A 17,149-nucleotide genomic window follows, 5' to 3' on the forward strand; every position below is an offset into this window, starting at 1 on the left:
CCCTCAATTTTATTTGGAGACTTTAACACTCCTGCCTCAGCCATCAATGGAACTAGTAGACAGAAAATAGGCAAAGATATGGAAATGAACAACACCATCAACCAAGTGGATAAAACTGACATTTATAGAACATTCTAGGGTGCCTGCGTGGCTCAGTCGTTAAGTGTCTGCCTTCGGCTCAGGTCATGATCCCAGGGTCCTGGGATCGAGCCCTACATCGGGCTCCCTGCTCCGCAGGAAGCCTGCTTCTCTCTCCCACTCCCTCTGCTTGTGTTCCCTCTCTCGCTGTGTCTGTCTCTCTGTCAAATAAATAAATAAAATCTTAAAAAAAAAAAAAAAGGAGGAACATTCTACCTGATAACAACAGAGTACATATTGTTTCCAAAGCATGTTCTCTGATCCTAATGGAATTAACAAGAAAAAAAAATCCCCAAACACTTGGAAATTAAACCTACTTCTACTAACTAATCCATGGGTCAAAGAGCAAGACTCAAGGAAGACAATATGCTGAACTGAACAAAAATTGAACATGTAAGAATTAATGGGATGCAGCTAAAATAGCGTTTAGAGAGTGTGATACTCTGATTTATATTAAGAAATATTTATTTGTTCTTTTTCCCAGTTTCTGGTACAGAGCCCCTATAACCTTGGAATTTCCTAAGTGATGAGAGCAGCAAAGGTGTGTCTTGTTATGTTAATGACCTAACTTTTAGACCATACCTAAGGATGGGGACTAGTTGCCAGGAGAACCAACCATGTGATTAGACGGATGGAACTTTCAGTCTTACTCCTCTGACCTCTAAGAAAAGGCCTGGAGGCTGACTCTATCAGGCTTATGGAATCAAGCCTACACATAACTCCAAAAGGAAAGGGTATGGGGGTTATGGGTTGTTGAACATGTGGAAGATTTAGGGAAAGTGTTATATTTGGAGAGGGCATGGAAGCTCTGCATCCTTTCCCTGTATTTTGCCCTATGCATCTTTTCCATCTGGTTGTTCCTGAATTATATATCCTTTTATAATAAATTGGTAATCTAGTAAGTAAAATGTTTCTCTGAGATCTGTGAGCTGCTCTAGCAAATTAGATTAAACCCCAAAAGAGGTTTTTTGGAACTTCCAATCTGTAACTGGTTAGTCAGTAGCACAGGTGATATAGAAGGCTTGTGACTGCCATCTAAACTGCAGAGTGGGGAAGAGGGGAAATCTTATAGTACTGACCCCTTAACTGATGAGATAGGACATTATTTCTGGGTAGACACTGTCAGAATGGAGTTAAATTGTAGGATACCCAGTTGGTGTCAGAGAAGCGCTTGTTGGTGTGAGACCCCTCTACCATCCATCACATTGGAAATGGGTGCAGAACCCCTTAGAGGGAAATTCATACTGTTAAAAGCTTATAACAGAAAATGAGTAAGGTCTCAAAAATCAGTAATCTAGAGTTTCTACCATGAAAATCTAGAAAAGAACAAAAAAACAAAGTGCAGGTAGAAGGAAGAAATTAATAGAGCAGAAATCAATACAGTTGGAGGCACCTGCGTAGCTTAGTTGGTTTCTGCTCGGGTTGTGGGATCCTGCTCAGCGTGGAGTCTGCCTGCCCCTACCCACCCTGCTCAGTGCATGTGCTCTCTCTCTCTCAAATAAATAAAATCTTAAAAAAAAGAAAATGAAAATACAGAGAAAAATCAATAAAACCAAATACTTCTTCTTTATAAAGATCAATAAAATTCATAAAGCTCTAGTAAGACTGACAAAAAAAAAAAAAAAAAAAGATAAAATGAATTACTGATATCAGGAAGAAAAAAAGGGTTATCAATTGTCCAGACCAGGCCCAAAATGGAATCGCTTATGCTAAGCCCCATGTTAGCAAACTAGAACTTAACCAAGTTTCTGTGCTTGGCTCTTCCAGAAAAGTAAAGCCTAGGCTAACCAATCAGCATTTGCCTGCTCAGCACAACCTGCCTCCAAGACTTTCTTCTGCTCCATATAAGGAAAGTAATCCTACTTTAACCAATCAACAAATGCCTAGTATAAATTCCTTATTCTTACACATTTTAGTACAATTCTTTGGAGTTCCACTCTATCTCTGTAAGAGATGCTGCCCATTTCATGAATTGCTGAATAAAACCAACCAGATCTTTTCAAAATTTACAATTACTGCATTTTTTTCCTTTAACACACTACAGATATATAAAAAAAGAGAATAGTATGAATAACTGTACACATAAATTCAATAACAAAAACAAAATGGACCAATTCCTGATATATAACTACACACAAAATTCAACCAAGATGAAACAGATAACCCAAACAATCTTATAACTGTTACAGACATTGAACTGATAATTAAAATCATTCTAAAGAAATCTTCAGGCCCAGATGGTTTCACTAGAGAATTCTACGAAACATTTGAAAAAGTAATGTCAATCATATAATGTCTTCCAGGGAATCAAAGAGAGAACACTTCTCATTTTTTAAGGATAGCATTACTCTGATACCAAAGCCAAAGTCTGTAAAAACAAACCAACCCCAGAACAATATCCTTTGTGAACACAGATGTAAACCCTTAACAAAATATTAGCAAATCAATTCTAGCAATACAAAAATAAAAAGAAAATAATACCATAATCAAGTGGGGTTTATTTTAGGATTACAATGCTGGTCAGCATTAAAAAAATCAGTCAATTTAATCCACCATATTCACAGTCTAAAGAAGAAATGCCACATGATAATTTCGACTGATGCAGAAAAAGTTTTGAAAAAAAAAAACTCAGCATCCCTTCATGATAAACTCTTAACAAACTAGGAATAAAAGAGAACTTCTTTAACCTGGTAGAGAGGTTAAAAACCCTATAGGTAATAACATATTTACCAGATAAAGATTGGATACTTTCCCCCTAAGATCAGAAAAAAGGCAAGAAAAAGAACCAAAAGGTATGTGTCTGTGTATGTATGAAAGCAAAAAATAAAACTGTTCCTATTTGGACATGATTACCTACAACCAAGGAATTAGAAAAAATAAAAAAAGCCTCCTAGAATAAGTGACTGGATACAAGGTCAACGTAAGAAAGTAAATTGTATTTTGACATAGTATCAATAAGTAACAGGAAATCTAATAGGCAAATCTAGAAACAGAAGTAGATTAGTGGTTGTTGAGGGCTGGGGGGGTGGGGGAAATTTGGGGTGACAGCTAAAGGGTTCAAGTTTTTTGGGAGTAATGAAAATATTCTAAAATTGTGGTGGTGGATGCACAAATCAGTGAATATACTAAAAAGTCACTGAATTGTACATTTTAAATGGGTGAATAGCATGTATGGTATGCTGATTTTAAAGCCATTACAAAATATAATTAAAATGAAAAACTCAAGAGATAAGTTGAGGAATTGAACAGAAGAATGGAGAGGACAGGGGAAAGAATCAGTAAACTTGAGGTAAATTAAAATTACTCAATTTGTATAACAAAGAAAATAGACTAAAAGTATGAAGAGAAACTCAGGGGCCTAGGAACTATAGAAAAGACTAACATTCATATCCTCAGAGTCCCGAGAGGAGAGGAGAGAGAGGGTAGAGCTGAAAAACTATTCCTTTCCCTCAACAAGAGGTTGAAAACCTTCCAAATTTGGCAAAAAACCTAAACCTAGAGATTTGAGAAGCTCAACAAACCCAAAGAAGATAAATCCAAAGATCCATGCCTAGATATATCACAATCAAACTGTTGGAAACTAAAGACAAAAGGAAAATCTTAAAAGCAGCAAGAGAGAAATAACTCTTTACTTATAAGGGGAAAACAATTCAAATAACATATGATTTCTCATAAAAACTCCTAAGCCCAGATGAAAGTGGCACAACACTTTGTAAGTATTCAAAGAAACTGTCACTCAAGAATTCTATGTCCAGTGAAAAGATCCTTCAAGAATAAAGGGGAAATCAAGATACTCGTAGATGAATGAAAACTAGAGAATCTGTTGCCAACAGATCTACTACAAAAGAATGGGTATAGATAGTTCTTGAAATGGAAGGATGATAGAAAAAAATATAGGCAAGAATCTTTCCTCTCTTCTGACTTTTCTACATATGTTTGACATAACGGAATCAAAAATTATAACATTGTTTGAATGGTTCTCCAAGTATGTAGAGAAAGTATTTAAGACAACTATGAACAGGGGAGGGTAACGGGACTTTGAAAGGAGGTAAGCTTTCTATACTTCATTCCAACTGGTAAAATGTTGACATCAGTACACTGTAAGACGTTTATTCATGTATAATGTAATTCCTAGGGCAAATGCAAAATAATCTATACAAAGAGATATACTCAAAACACTGGATAAATCAAAGGGAAATTCTCAAAAAAGGTAAAAGTAATATATAGGAAGGGAGAAAAAAGAAAACAGGGAAACAAAAAACAGATGGAACAAAAACAAAAAATAAGATGGCAGCATTAAGTCTGAACTTACCAGTAATTTCACTGAATGTAAAAAGTCCAAATAAAACCAATTAGAAGACACAGATTTGACAGAGTCGATATTAAAAAAATAAGTCAACTACATGCTATCCATAAGAAACTCACTTCCAATATAACGATATAGGCAGGCTGAAAGTAAATGATGAGAAAATATAAAACTATACTTTTATGAAGTAGTCATTAGCCACATGTGGTTATCTTAATTCAAATTAAATAAAATTAATCAAATAAAATTAAATACAAGCTCATCTGCCTGCCACAGTAGTATCTGTATATCAAAAAGCAGTTTTACTATATTGGTAATGTACCCATATTACTCTCTTTAGAAAGTTTTCTAGAACTCTACTGTAAACGAAAATGCCTACATCATCTAAGTTATTTAATTAACAGCAGTAAATTAAGGTTTCTTTTTGTTGTGGCAAAATACATATAAAATTTACTATTTTAACCATTTTTAAGTGTACAGCTCAGTGGCATTAAGTACACTTATGCTGTTGTGCAACTATCATCACTACCCATCTCTACAACTTTTTCATCATCCCATACTGTTAAGTCTGTACTCATTAAACAATAACTCCTCATTCTCTATCCAGCTCCTGGTAACCACCCTTCTACTTTCTGTCTCCATGAATCTGACTACTCTAGGTACCTCATATAAATGGAATCATCCAATATCTGTCCTTATGAGACTGGCTTATTTCGCTTAGCATAATGTCTTTAAGGTTCATCCACGTTGTAGCATGTATCACTTTACTTCCTTTTTAAAGGCTGTATAATATTCCATTGTATGTATATACATTTTGCTTATTCACCTGTTGATGGACATTTGGTTTATTTCCATGGGTTTTAAATCTCTATTTAACTAAAGAAACCAATGTTTATCTCCAAATTCAAACAATTTCCAGGTAGAGAGGAATCCTGGAGGTCATTTAGTTCCAGAGCCTTCTAATACTTAAATCATTTGATGGATGTTGCACAACCATGAAGTTCTGGTATTTCACTGTATCATCCTGAGTAAGGGTGGCTACTTTTAAACTGTTCATGTTTCTTTTTCCAAGTTGGCAATTATCATCAATATTTATGTAACTGTGACACACATGACAAATGTTCATATGTGTGATATACCTCCAGGGGCAAGGCCAGATTTTTAAAAAACATTGTGTACAAAGTATATATATGTAACAAAATTTGCCCTTCTATTTTTTTTTTTTTAAAGATTTTATTTATTCATTTGAGACACAGAGATACAGAGAAAGAGAGAGCACAAGCAGGGGGAGAGGCAGAGGGAGAGGGAGAAGCAGGCTCCCCGCTGAGCACAGAGTAGAGCCCTATGTGGGACTCGATCCCAGGACCCTGGGATCACAATCCAAGCTGAAGGGCAGATGCTTAACCATCTGAGTCACCCAGGCGCCCCTGCCCTTCTAACCATTTTTAAGTGAAAAGTTCAGTGGCATTAAGTAAATCCACACATAAATGGAATCCTCACATATGTGCTGAAGTGCAACCATATTAAGTATTTCCAAAACTTTTTCTGTGGCAAGGCCAGATTTTGATGACACTCAAAAGAACTGCAGGGAACAAAGGCAAATAGCATCACAGACTTAATTTTGGGAGGATATTCCCAAATAGATTTTATAAAGTGTGTAAGAAATAAGTTCATCTATTTAAATATATTTTTAAAAATTTCATTTTTATATAAAGAAAATGAGTATGTTCAATCTCACTTATAAAAACTAAGCTCTGACACTAAGAAATCTTGATTTTTTTTTGACTCTCTCCACAGACATTTAAAAGGCAAGCACATAGGTAGATAGAATTTATAGAATTACACTGTGTTATGTTACTGCAATTTTTTTCATTGTATCATTCTTGCCTATAGGCAATAGGGATGTACAGCTCATACTTTGCTCATTCATCCTTCTCATTAAAATTTTGGATAAAATAAAGTAACTGTAATAATCACAAACTGGTAATTCTTAATTGTCACAACTATTAATGCTACTATACCTTAGTAAAAGTTCTTTACATAGGATGGGGCAATTAAGCCATGGAAGCCCCCCCCCCCCCCATTCCTTAAGCTCTAGCTTTAACTCACAACTGATAGAAAGAGATAACAATCACAAAACCTCTGGTAAGATCTGCTCCTTTGAGGACCCTGACTACAGTTGATCAAGAACAGGACTTCATATAGCAACTCTGGACATTACCAGTCTTTGTAGATAGACTATGGAGAAATACTGTGTTTTGATATAGTGACTACTGTATTGTCTACAGAGGAACCATATGCCAGACAGAGGTTTGACTCTGGGACTGATACTACACTACAGATACATTCTCTTATACTATAACATAATAACATATAATATATAATATCTATAATACCAGCTATTATTATTTGTGGCCTGAATATTATCTTAGAAGTTAAAGAGATAAAAGATGGAGGAGTAGATTGAAATGAGGCAATTTTTTCCCCTCAGCTGAGAAAAAACCCTCAGAAATACAATGAAAGAATTTGAATTTTGCATATGAAAGGGATATTAGATTATTTGTAGTTTAAGAAGTTTTTAGTTCAAAACATTTATCAGGTGCCAGATACGGTCCTTTTAAAAAAAGTCCAGAAAGATTAATCAAGTCAATAACTTAATGGAAGATGGGAGTAGAACCCACATTGATTCTTGGGAGTCCACTGCTTTGTACAAAAATCACATTTAAAAACAGGACCGGGAGCCAGTACTACTAAATTATGACGAGTACTCTTTCCATTGATTTGATTAATAGTTTAAGAATAAAAGTGTAAGAACAATTGTTCTTAGAATAAAATTTTTATCTTACTACTTCTAGAACTCATATTCGATCTGTCCAAATTAGTAATCAACTACCCTGAAAGTGACAAGCTGCTTTTATACAACTAAATAAACCAGACTGGGGTGGGAAAAAGTTAAGACTTGTTGCAGTCAACTGATACAAAGTTGTTTCTAAATTGTCAACTGATACAAAGTCAGACAAATTCTATAGCAAAATGATGTCTGAAAAAAAGAAATTGCTGCTGAGCCAGAATTTTGAAAGCTGAATCTTAGTTGTAGTATTTGCTGTAAAACAACCTAAAGAGAAAAAAGTAACTGTGAAAATACCAAACATTAGCCTATTCTGATGATCTGAATGTCTCAGGAAAATATGTCTATAGTTACAACTATACAATAAATCTATACAAATCTACAATAAAGCCTTTTAGAAACACTAATTTGAATTTTTTAATAAACTTACTAGCTCAAATCTTCCTAATGAACCATATATATATACACACACACACCTATATACACACATATATATACATATACATATGTTTATGTAAACATATATGTATGTCATATCCTAAGTAAATTTTTTTAAATATATTTTTTTAAGATTTTATTTATTTATTTGAGGGGAGGGAGAACAAAGGGAGAGGGAGAGGGAGAAAAAGACTCCCTGCTGAGCAGAGAACCTGATGTGGGGACTTGATCCCAGGACCCGAGGATCATGACCTGGGCTGAAGGTAGATGCTTAACCGATTGAGCCACCTAGGCATCCTGCTAACTCAATTTCTATTGAGGTTTTTAATTCTAGATATGTCATAAATATTCTTAATACCCCTGTCTCTTTGAACTACAGAAGACTGCTATAAGGATATATGTTGAGGGGCGCCTGGGTGGTTCAGTCGTTAGGCGTCTGCCTTCGGCTCAGGTCATGATCCCAGGATCCTGGGATGGAGCCCCACATTGGGCTCTCTGCTCAGTGGGAAGCCTGCTTCTCCCTCCCCCACTCTCCCTACTTGTGTTCCCTCTCTCTCTGTCAAATAAATAAAATCTTAAAAAAAAAAAAGATATATGTTGAGTCTTTTGACATAGTACTATGCATTAATTAATTAAAAGAATTATAGGTTTTCACATTGCCCAAACCCAGTAACAAATTTCTCCACCTCATATATAATTAAACAAATTTCTCCACCTCATATATAATTAAGCTTTATTTATTTCACTATATTTAATTGTTACCAATTAATATGTTAATGTTGCCTGGAGACAGCATGTATACTAGGAAGCTTTGTAGTTCAGACAGATCTAGATCTTAATCATGGTTAAATGAGATTAAATAAAAATATGGAATGCATCCAATACCTAGCACATAGTATTATTACAGTACGTACAGAACTGAGTAATAGATGAGCTATCCTTATTGATAGATCGCGGACTCTATCAACTCTGGTTGAACTAATCTTCATCTCTAACTCCATCATCCTTCCTGAACTTCAATTCTGGGCCTCTAATGACCAGCTAGAGTGCTAGACAATTCCCTCTGAATGTGTCTATCCTGTTTCAAATTTACCATCTAAAACTGAACTTAATATCTCAACTGATTTCTCCACCTCATATATACTGCAAAATTTCTGATTTTGTTAATGATGGATACTTTCAATTGCCTAGTCACCCAGCGCTTAAAATCTAGTACTCATTTTTGACTCATCTCCTCACCTCCTGTCAAAACCTGGAAATCTCTCAGCTACTGTCCCTTCACAGGCAAACTTAGAAAAATTACAGGTACTTTCTACTTATGAACATTTATTGATAAATCAAATAAATAGAGGTATGTGGGGCACCTGGCTGTCTCAGTAGAGCATGTGACTCTTGATCTTGGGGTTGTAAGTCTGAGCCCCACACTGGGTGTAGAGGTTACTTAAAAAAATAATAAAATCTTTAAAAAAATTATAAACAGAGGTACTGATTATGGTGGAAATAAAATGCCAAGCTAAACATATTAATATAGAATGAGAAAGCATGCTGCCCCCATGAATGGGATAAATCACTGAATAGTATGAATGATTCTGAAATATCCACAAAAAATCCTGTAACATATGAAGATGCTATATCCATGTGATTAATTGATAATACTCAGCAAGTGACAAGAAAATATGATTGGACAAACGGAAAAACTTTTGAGTATATGGCTAAAGTAACATCAACACTAGAGGGCAAGGTTTCAAACTCTTCAGTCTCAGGATACCCCTGAATCCCAAATAGCTTTTGTTCATGGTTATCATATTATAAATCAGAAGTTAGATATGTAAAGAATAATTGATTCATTTAAAAATAATAAGCCCATTAAATGTTGACACAACATATTTTTCTAAAAACTACATTTCTCAGACCAAAAAATGAAAAAGCAAGAGCGGCACTGATTTTGTAAATATCTTAAAGTCTGGTTTATAAGATAAACTGAATTTTTATTTCTGCATCTGCATTCAGTCTGTTGTGATCTCACATATCAAGCAACTTCTGGAAACTCCACTGCATACTGTGAGAATAAGGATGAAAATACAAATAATATTTTAACACTGTTATAAAATTGTTCTGACCTTGTAAACCTTCTGAAAGGTTCTGGGGACTGCCAGGAGAGTTCCCACACCACATTAACCACTACTTTAATGTTTAATGTTAAATGAAGAGATGGTTAGAAATGTGTAGACCAGAACTTAAAGGCTAAGCAAGGTGAATCCGCTGATTAAACTTCTGACCCAGACCAGAAAAAGATGCTTCCTTATCTTCAAATCTGCACATCATAGTAAAATCCACGGTCACTTAAGATAATCATAAAGGAGTGTCATATGTCATGTGTGTGTGGAGGGGAGGATTGGGAGGACCTGCTTCAACAAATCTGCAGTGTAGACATAATAGTTCTATTTAGGTAAAAGACAGTCAAGAAAAAGGTTTACCTGGCTAAGAGGAATGGAACCTGCTGGGAGCCCCAGGGATTAGAGTTAGGTTTCCTAGCTGATTAAAACCAGCAGAGAAACCACAAAAAACGAGCACACAAGCCTAGAATTATGGGGGCCATCTTGGAACCATAAGGAGACAGCTACAGATGGCAAAGCAAAAAGTTGAGAACTTGGGTTCTTGATGTCACTGAATTGCTGAATAACCAACTCTGAAGCTACCTTACTCCAGGATTTGTTTTGTTTTTGTGTGAAATAATAAATGTCTTTAATGTTTAAGTCACGTGATTCAAGGTTTTCTGAAACACAAAATGAATAGCCACATACAGATGTCCCATAGGTACTTCAACAGGTCCAAATGAATTCACCATCATTCCTCACCTTTGTACTCTTCCTCTTGAAGTTCTGTGGCCAATGATACCACCAATCCAAAAAGCAAAAAACCTGGGAGTCATCTATGACTTCTGCAATAGACTTAAAAAGCTCACTCCCCCCAAATGTGTCCCTGGAGTTTGCAAATGTTACTTTTATGACAAAGACTTTGCAGGTACGATTAAGTATCTTGAAATAGGGAGATTGCCTGGAATATCCAGGTGGGCCCTAAATACAAACATTAGCACCCTACAAGAGAGAAGTAAAAGGAAATCTGACACCCATATCAGAGAAGGTGATGTGAAGATGGAGCAGCAATCAGAGTGATGTGGCCACAAACCATACAATGCCCGCAGCCACCAGAAGCTGGAAGAGACAAGGAGTGGATTCTCCCCTAGAGCCATATGGAAGCCACTGAGAAGGAGAGGGTACCTGCCAATACCTTGATTTCAAGGCAATGATACCGACTTTGAACTTCCGGCCTCCAAAATCCTGAGAGAATACGTTTGTTGTTTTAAGCCATCCAGCTCATGGTATTTATTACACAAAAGCCACAGGAAACACATACAACTTCTATCTTTCTCTTTTCTTCCTAACACAGCCTTGGTCTCTAAGACCTATCTCATATCCATCTTCTCCTTTCTCCATTAACCACTGCTTTGGACTACTTAAATATCCTGACTGGTCTCCTTGCCTTTAGTCTCACCAACCCTGAATAAATCCTTCACCATTATTCAAATATTCTCTAAAATATAATCATCTGAGTCCAACACTTACTACCTCATGCCTTATCACAGGAAACAACTCCTAAACAGTACACTTTGTTCTTTTCAGCACTTTTATATACATTTGATATTGATTTCAAAATCCTTGAGATAAGGTGGATTATCCTTCTGCCATTATGTTGATGAGGAAACTGAAGCAGAGAGAATAAACTGAACTATTAGAAATTCCTCTCATTGCTGGTAGCCACAGAGTCATGCTGATTGTTATTTTCTACATTAAGGGAAGATTAGTTAATATATATTGAGTAATTCACCGGGTGTCTTTACCTTACTCTGGGCTCATAATTCTAAGGGGTTTTTAAAATCCAGTTATAAATGAGGAAATCAAAGATTAAATTAACTTACCTTTAGTCCTATAAATAATAAAATCAAGATTTGAGAGGTCTATTTGACTATAAAATTCAAGTTCCTAGTCTCTTCTCCCTATCCCATCATGTTATCATTCATAAGGATTCAATCACAGTACATAAGGAATATCAGCTGTTAATATCAATTCATTATTACTAGAAAGCTAGCTTGAAGAAAGGACAGATCTGATTCACTCTTTTAGATCCTTACATGAGCAAGTTAAATTCAAGTCAGTTTTAGCCAATTAGCATTTAAAGAGTTTTTTTTTTCCTTCCCTAAAGAGTTTTTAAGCACTCACATCAAGTACTCAAGAGTTCCAATGTGTTTCCTTTGGAATATGTACACAACTACAGTGGCTTTACCCAGCAGGTCTTTGCACTGCTGTCTACTTTAAATGCGTCTTATTATGGACTGAACCATGTCTCCCCCCCCACCCCCCAATATGTTGAAGTATTAACACCCAGTACCTGAAACTGTTACCTTATTTGGAAACAGGCTCTTTACAAAAGTTAAAATGAGGTAATTAGGGGGACGCCTGAGTGGCTCAGTCAGTTAAGCATCTGCCTTCAGCTCAGGTCTTGATCCTGAGTCTGGGGATCGAGCCCCGCAGTGGACTCAGCTTCTCCTCCCTCTGCCCCTGTCCCTAGCTTATTCTTTCTCTCTCTCTCAAATAAATAAAATCATTAAAAAAAAAATGAGTAATTACGACATCCTTACATAAAGGGGATATTTGAAGACAGGACAGACACACAGGGAGAACACCAAGTGAAGATTGGAGACCTACAGCCACAAGCCACGGCACTAACAGAAGCAAAGAGAACGGCATAGAATAGATCCTTCCCTCATAGGTTCCTTCCCTCAGAGGGAACCAACCCTGCCAAAAATTTGATTTTGGACTTGATTTAACTACACTAAATTTTAATGGACTCAACATTTCAACTAAAAGGCAGAATAGGAATAAAAAATTAGCCCAACTGTACGTTTTTTTAAAGAAATAAATAAGGGGACACAGGTATGTTAGAAGGTATACCATGCAAACAATAAAGATAGGTAGGCTGGAGTTCCCTATTTTTAATATCAGATAGACTTCAAAACAAAAATATTACTGGAGATACAGGGGTGTATAACAGTAAGAAACGTGTATGCACCTAATAACAATGCTTTAAAATACAAGCAGTAAACACTGATAGAATTAAGGAGAAAGATAACACACAATAATACTTGGAACTTTTAATATCCCTCTCAACAGCTGATAGAACTAGTCCCCAGCCCAAAGTCACTAACGACATAAAAGATCTGAACAATACTATCAACCACCTTGACCTGATATTTATAGTGTAGAATACACATTCTTTTTAAGTACAACACAGTATGCTCATCAAGACAGCTATGCTGGGCCATTAAGACAAACCTTAACAAATTTTAAAGGAATGAATGCACACAGAAAATGTTCTCTCTCTCTCACACACACACACAATTAGAAATCAATGAGTTATCAAGAAAACCCCAAATATTCGGAAATATTGAAATAATCCACATGTTGACTGAAGGAATCAAAAAGGAAACCGGAAAGTATTTTTAACTGAGTAATAATTAAAATATATTATTAACATTTGTGGGATGTTGCTAAAGCAGTGCTCAGGGTAAAATTTATAGTTTTTAATACACCTATTAGAAAAGAATGTCTAAAAATCAATGGCCTATAACACACTTACCACCTCCCACCCATCAGGATGGCTCTTATTAAATAAAACAAAAAACAATAAAACACACAAAAAATAGCAAGTGTTGGTGAGGATGTGGAAGAAAAAAATCCTTGTGCACTGTTGGTGGTAATATTAAGTGTAGGCATTGTGGAACACAGTATGGGGGTTTCTCAAAAACGTAAAAAATAGAATATCATATGATCCAGCAATTCTACTTCTGGGTATATACCCTAAAGAATTGAAAGCAGGCACATGAACATATATTTGTACACAAATATCCATAGGACCATTATTCACAATAGCCAAAAGGTAGAGATACTCCAAGTGTCCATCAACAGAAGATAAACAAAATGTGGTATACACATACAATGGAATATTATTTAGCTTTAAAAATGAAGGAAATTCTTGGGGCGCCCGGGTGGCTCAGTCGTTAAGCATCTGCCTTCAGCTCAGGTCATGATCCCAGGGTCCTGGGATAGAGTCCCGCATCAGGCTCCCTGCTCAGCGGGAAGCCAGCTTCTCCCTCTCCCACTCCTCCTGCTTGTGTTCCCTCTCTCGCTCTCTCTCTGTCAAAAAATAAAATCTTAAAAAAAAAAAATGAAGGAAATTCTGATATGCACTACAATATGGATAAATCCTGAGGACAACTATGCTAAGTGAAATAAACCAGTCACAAAAGGACATTGTCTAATACCAATATGAGGTTTCTGGAGTCAAATTCATAGAAAACAAAGTAGAAGGGTGCCTACTGGCTACCAGGGGCTTGGGAAGAGAGCAGAATGGGGAGTTATTGTTTAATGGGTACAGAGTTACAGTTTTGCAAGATGAAAAGAGTTCTAGAGATGAATGGCAGTGATGACTGCATAAGAGTGTGAATGTATTTTATGCCACTGAACTGTACACTTAAAAATAGTTAAGGTAGTAAGTTTTTAAAGGTGTATTTCACTATAATTAAAAAAAAAAGCAATGGCCTAGGCTTCTACTTGAAGAAGCTAGAAAGAGTGCAAGGCATACTCAAAATAAATAGAAGGAAATAAAGCACAGAAAGTGAATAGGAAACAGACCACAGAACAAATTAAAGCCAAAACGGTCCTTTAAAGAGAATCTTTAGCTAGAATGCAAAATTGATAAACTTTCAAGGAAAACAAGAGGAGGAAAAAGAGGGTGGGAGGCAGCAAAAATAAAATCTGGAAAAAAGATATTCAGAAGGACCAGGATGGTAGAATGTTCCAGAAACCAAGAGTGAAGAGTATTTCAAGGAATGGTTGTCAGTGTCAAATGCTGCTGATAGGTCAAATAAGATATAAACCAGTCTATTCGATTTAGCCACAAATTATGACCTTATAATAGCACATAGTAGAGTCAGACTGCAATAGACAAAGATAAAGAGTGTAGAGAAATGAGGAAGTGAAAACTGTAAGTAGAGACAATTCAATCTGAAGAAGTCTGTTTCTAAAGATAGAGCAAGGGAGTTAGCTGGAGGAAAATAAGGGCTCAAGGGAGGATACTGGTATTTTTATAGAATGGGAGAAACTAGAGAATGTTTTTCCCCCAGATATATTGTTTTTATTATAGCAAAATACAGTGAGAATGTTTTGACAGTGGTTGGAAAAGACTAAAAGAAGGAAAAGTTAAAGACAGAGGAAACAACGATAATAGACAGCACAAGGTCCCTGGATAGGGCGAAACTTCAGTGCATGAGTAAAAAAATTAGCCTTAAACAGAAGGAGACCCAGTGATAGGCAAAAAGAGAAAAGGAAGGGTGCAGTTACTGTTAAGTTTATAGGTGGGTGGTGACAAGTAGTGAGAGTTCTTGCCTCATAGCTTTGGCTTTTATGTTATTTCTCTTTGAAACTACAGGTAGAGGTAGACTGCTGAGAGGAGAGGAGATAAAGTACAATTTTGAGGAAAATGAAACATGAGAAAAGTGTGGAGAAAAAAACCCCAGAAGGATGGCTAGGAGGTACTGAAGACCCAAATAAAATTGGGAGACAACAAATTTGTAGTGGCAATAATTATGGCTTTTGAGTTTTATCTCAATAAAGTGCCAAAAAATAATCAATGGCTTTGAACTAGTTTTTTTAGAAGAACAATAATCATTACTTAATACTTCTATATAGTACTCAATATATACCATTGTTCTAGGTACTTTTTACATATTAAATAATTTAATTTTCATACAATCTTGGGATATAGGTATCACTTGGTATCTTCATTTTACCAGTAAGGAAAACAAAGCACAAAGAAGTTAAGGGAACTGGCCCACGACCACACAACCAGTAAGTATTTTTTTTTTTTTTTAAAGATTTTATTTATTTTTTTGACAGAGAGAGACACAGCGAGAGAGGGAACACAAGCAGGGGGAGTGGGAGAGGGAGAAGCAGGCTTCCCGCAGAGCAGGGAGCCCGATGTGGGACTCGATCCCAGGACCCTGGGATCATGACCTGAGCCGAAGGCAGACGCTTAACGACTGAGCCACCCAGGCGCCCCCACAACCAGTAAGTATTGAGTCGAGATCTGAACCCAGTCTGTGCTCTTAACACTATGCTGTAGTGGCTCTCAAAGTAAAGCTAAGTAAACCTAGTTGAAGGAAGTAGAAAGAAATGAGGGAGAAACCATAAACAAAGAGGCAGTGATTCCTGTAAACAGAAATAATTCTCATACAGGTATGGTTTGTATAGTTTTATAAGGCATGTAAAAGGCATCAAAAATAAAAGCAACTGTGCTCATAGAGTAAAAGAAAGCCACAAAAAAGGAAATGAGCAGTGTTGGAAGATCCAAAGCAGAAAGGAGAGAAGCAAAGAGACAAAAAAAGGGGGGAAATAGAGGTAGTCAAAATGTAAAAAGGAGAAAAAGATAAAAGTGGAAGAAAGAAAATATACAGCACACACACCCCCCAGTAAACAACACAAGTAAAAGAGAAAAACGAAATGGAAGCGAGTCCTGCAAACTCTAACATTTTATTTTTGTTTAGACCAAAGATTTCTCAATTTTATCAAAGAGCCAAATACAATATTTAATAGAGACTAGTACTAAATATGCTTGCTAAGAGTAGGTGAGGATCAGACACTTAGGTTAAGATCTGAATTAAGAGGAAATCATTTGAAAAGGAATTATCTAAAGCTGTTTCAGAAGTCAGAGGGGTAGAAGTTCCACAAAATCCTGATTCCAGAGATTCATAGTCTTGGATATATGCTATCCCAAGATATCCGTAGTTATGCCGAATGCATCAAAAACAATCAAAACCAAATGAATAGCAAATTCCCTCAACATACAGAAATACATACATTTTAACAGCTATAGGATAGCAATACAGAATACCGAAATTACAAACTGATTAGTTATAAAACATTTTTAAGTTTTTAGAGCTATACCAAAAAATTACTACAATAGAAGAACACTCAATGTGGAAACAAGGATGATACTGTTCTCCAAGAGTGAGACATTAATAAGTTTCATCCATCAATTTTCACTATTCTAAGACAGTTATCAATATGAAATACCACGATGATACAAGTCAAGTGACTTACTCCAGAATCAGTTATGTAAAAATGTGCTAGCTAAGGTCACCCTTGGCACTAATAATGTTAGTGAATTAATGTAATAAGTCAATATGCCCTTCAAGCAGGAGTATAATATAAAGCTAATGTACACAATCATTATTTTAGATCCTGTGACTAAGAATCTAGAGATTTCCAACTCATTGCCTAAAATAGGGCGACACATTTCCA

The 17,149-nt window shown here is 36.0% G+C and overlaps 1 protein-coding gene across 2 annotated transcripts in view; it reads right to left on the reverse strand.

Moving 5' to 3' along the window:
- ZBTB44 (zinc finger and BTB domain containing 44) overlaps positions 1-17,149 on the reverse strand; it is a 64,860-nt gene that overhangs the window by 42,052 nt on the left and 5,659 nt on the right. The window lies entirely within an intron of this gene.

This window comes from Mirounga leonina, unplaced genomic scaffold (genome assembly GCF_011800145.1).
Source record: "Mirounga leonina isolate KUSES-001 unplaced genomic scaffold, KU_Mleo_1.0 Mir_153, whole genome shotgun sequence".
In the NCBI taxonomy this organism is placed as follows: domain Eukaryota; kingdom Metazoa; phylum Chordata; class Mammalia; order Carnivora; family Phocidae; genus Mirounga; species Mirounga leonina.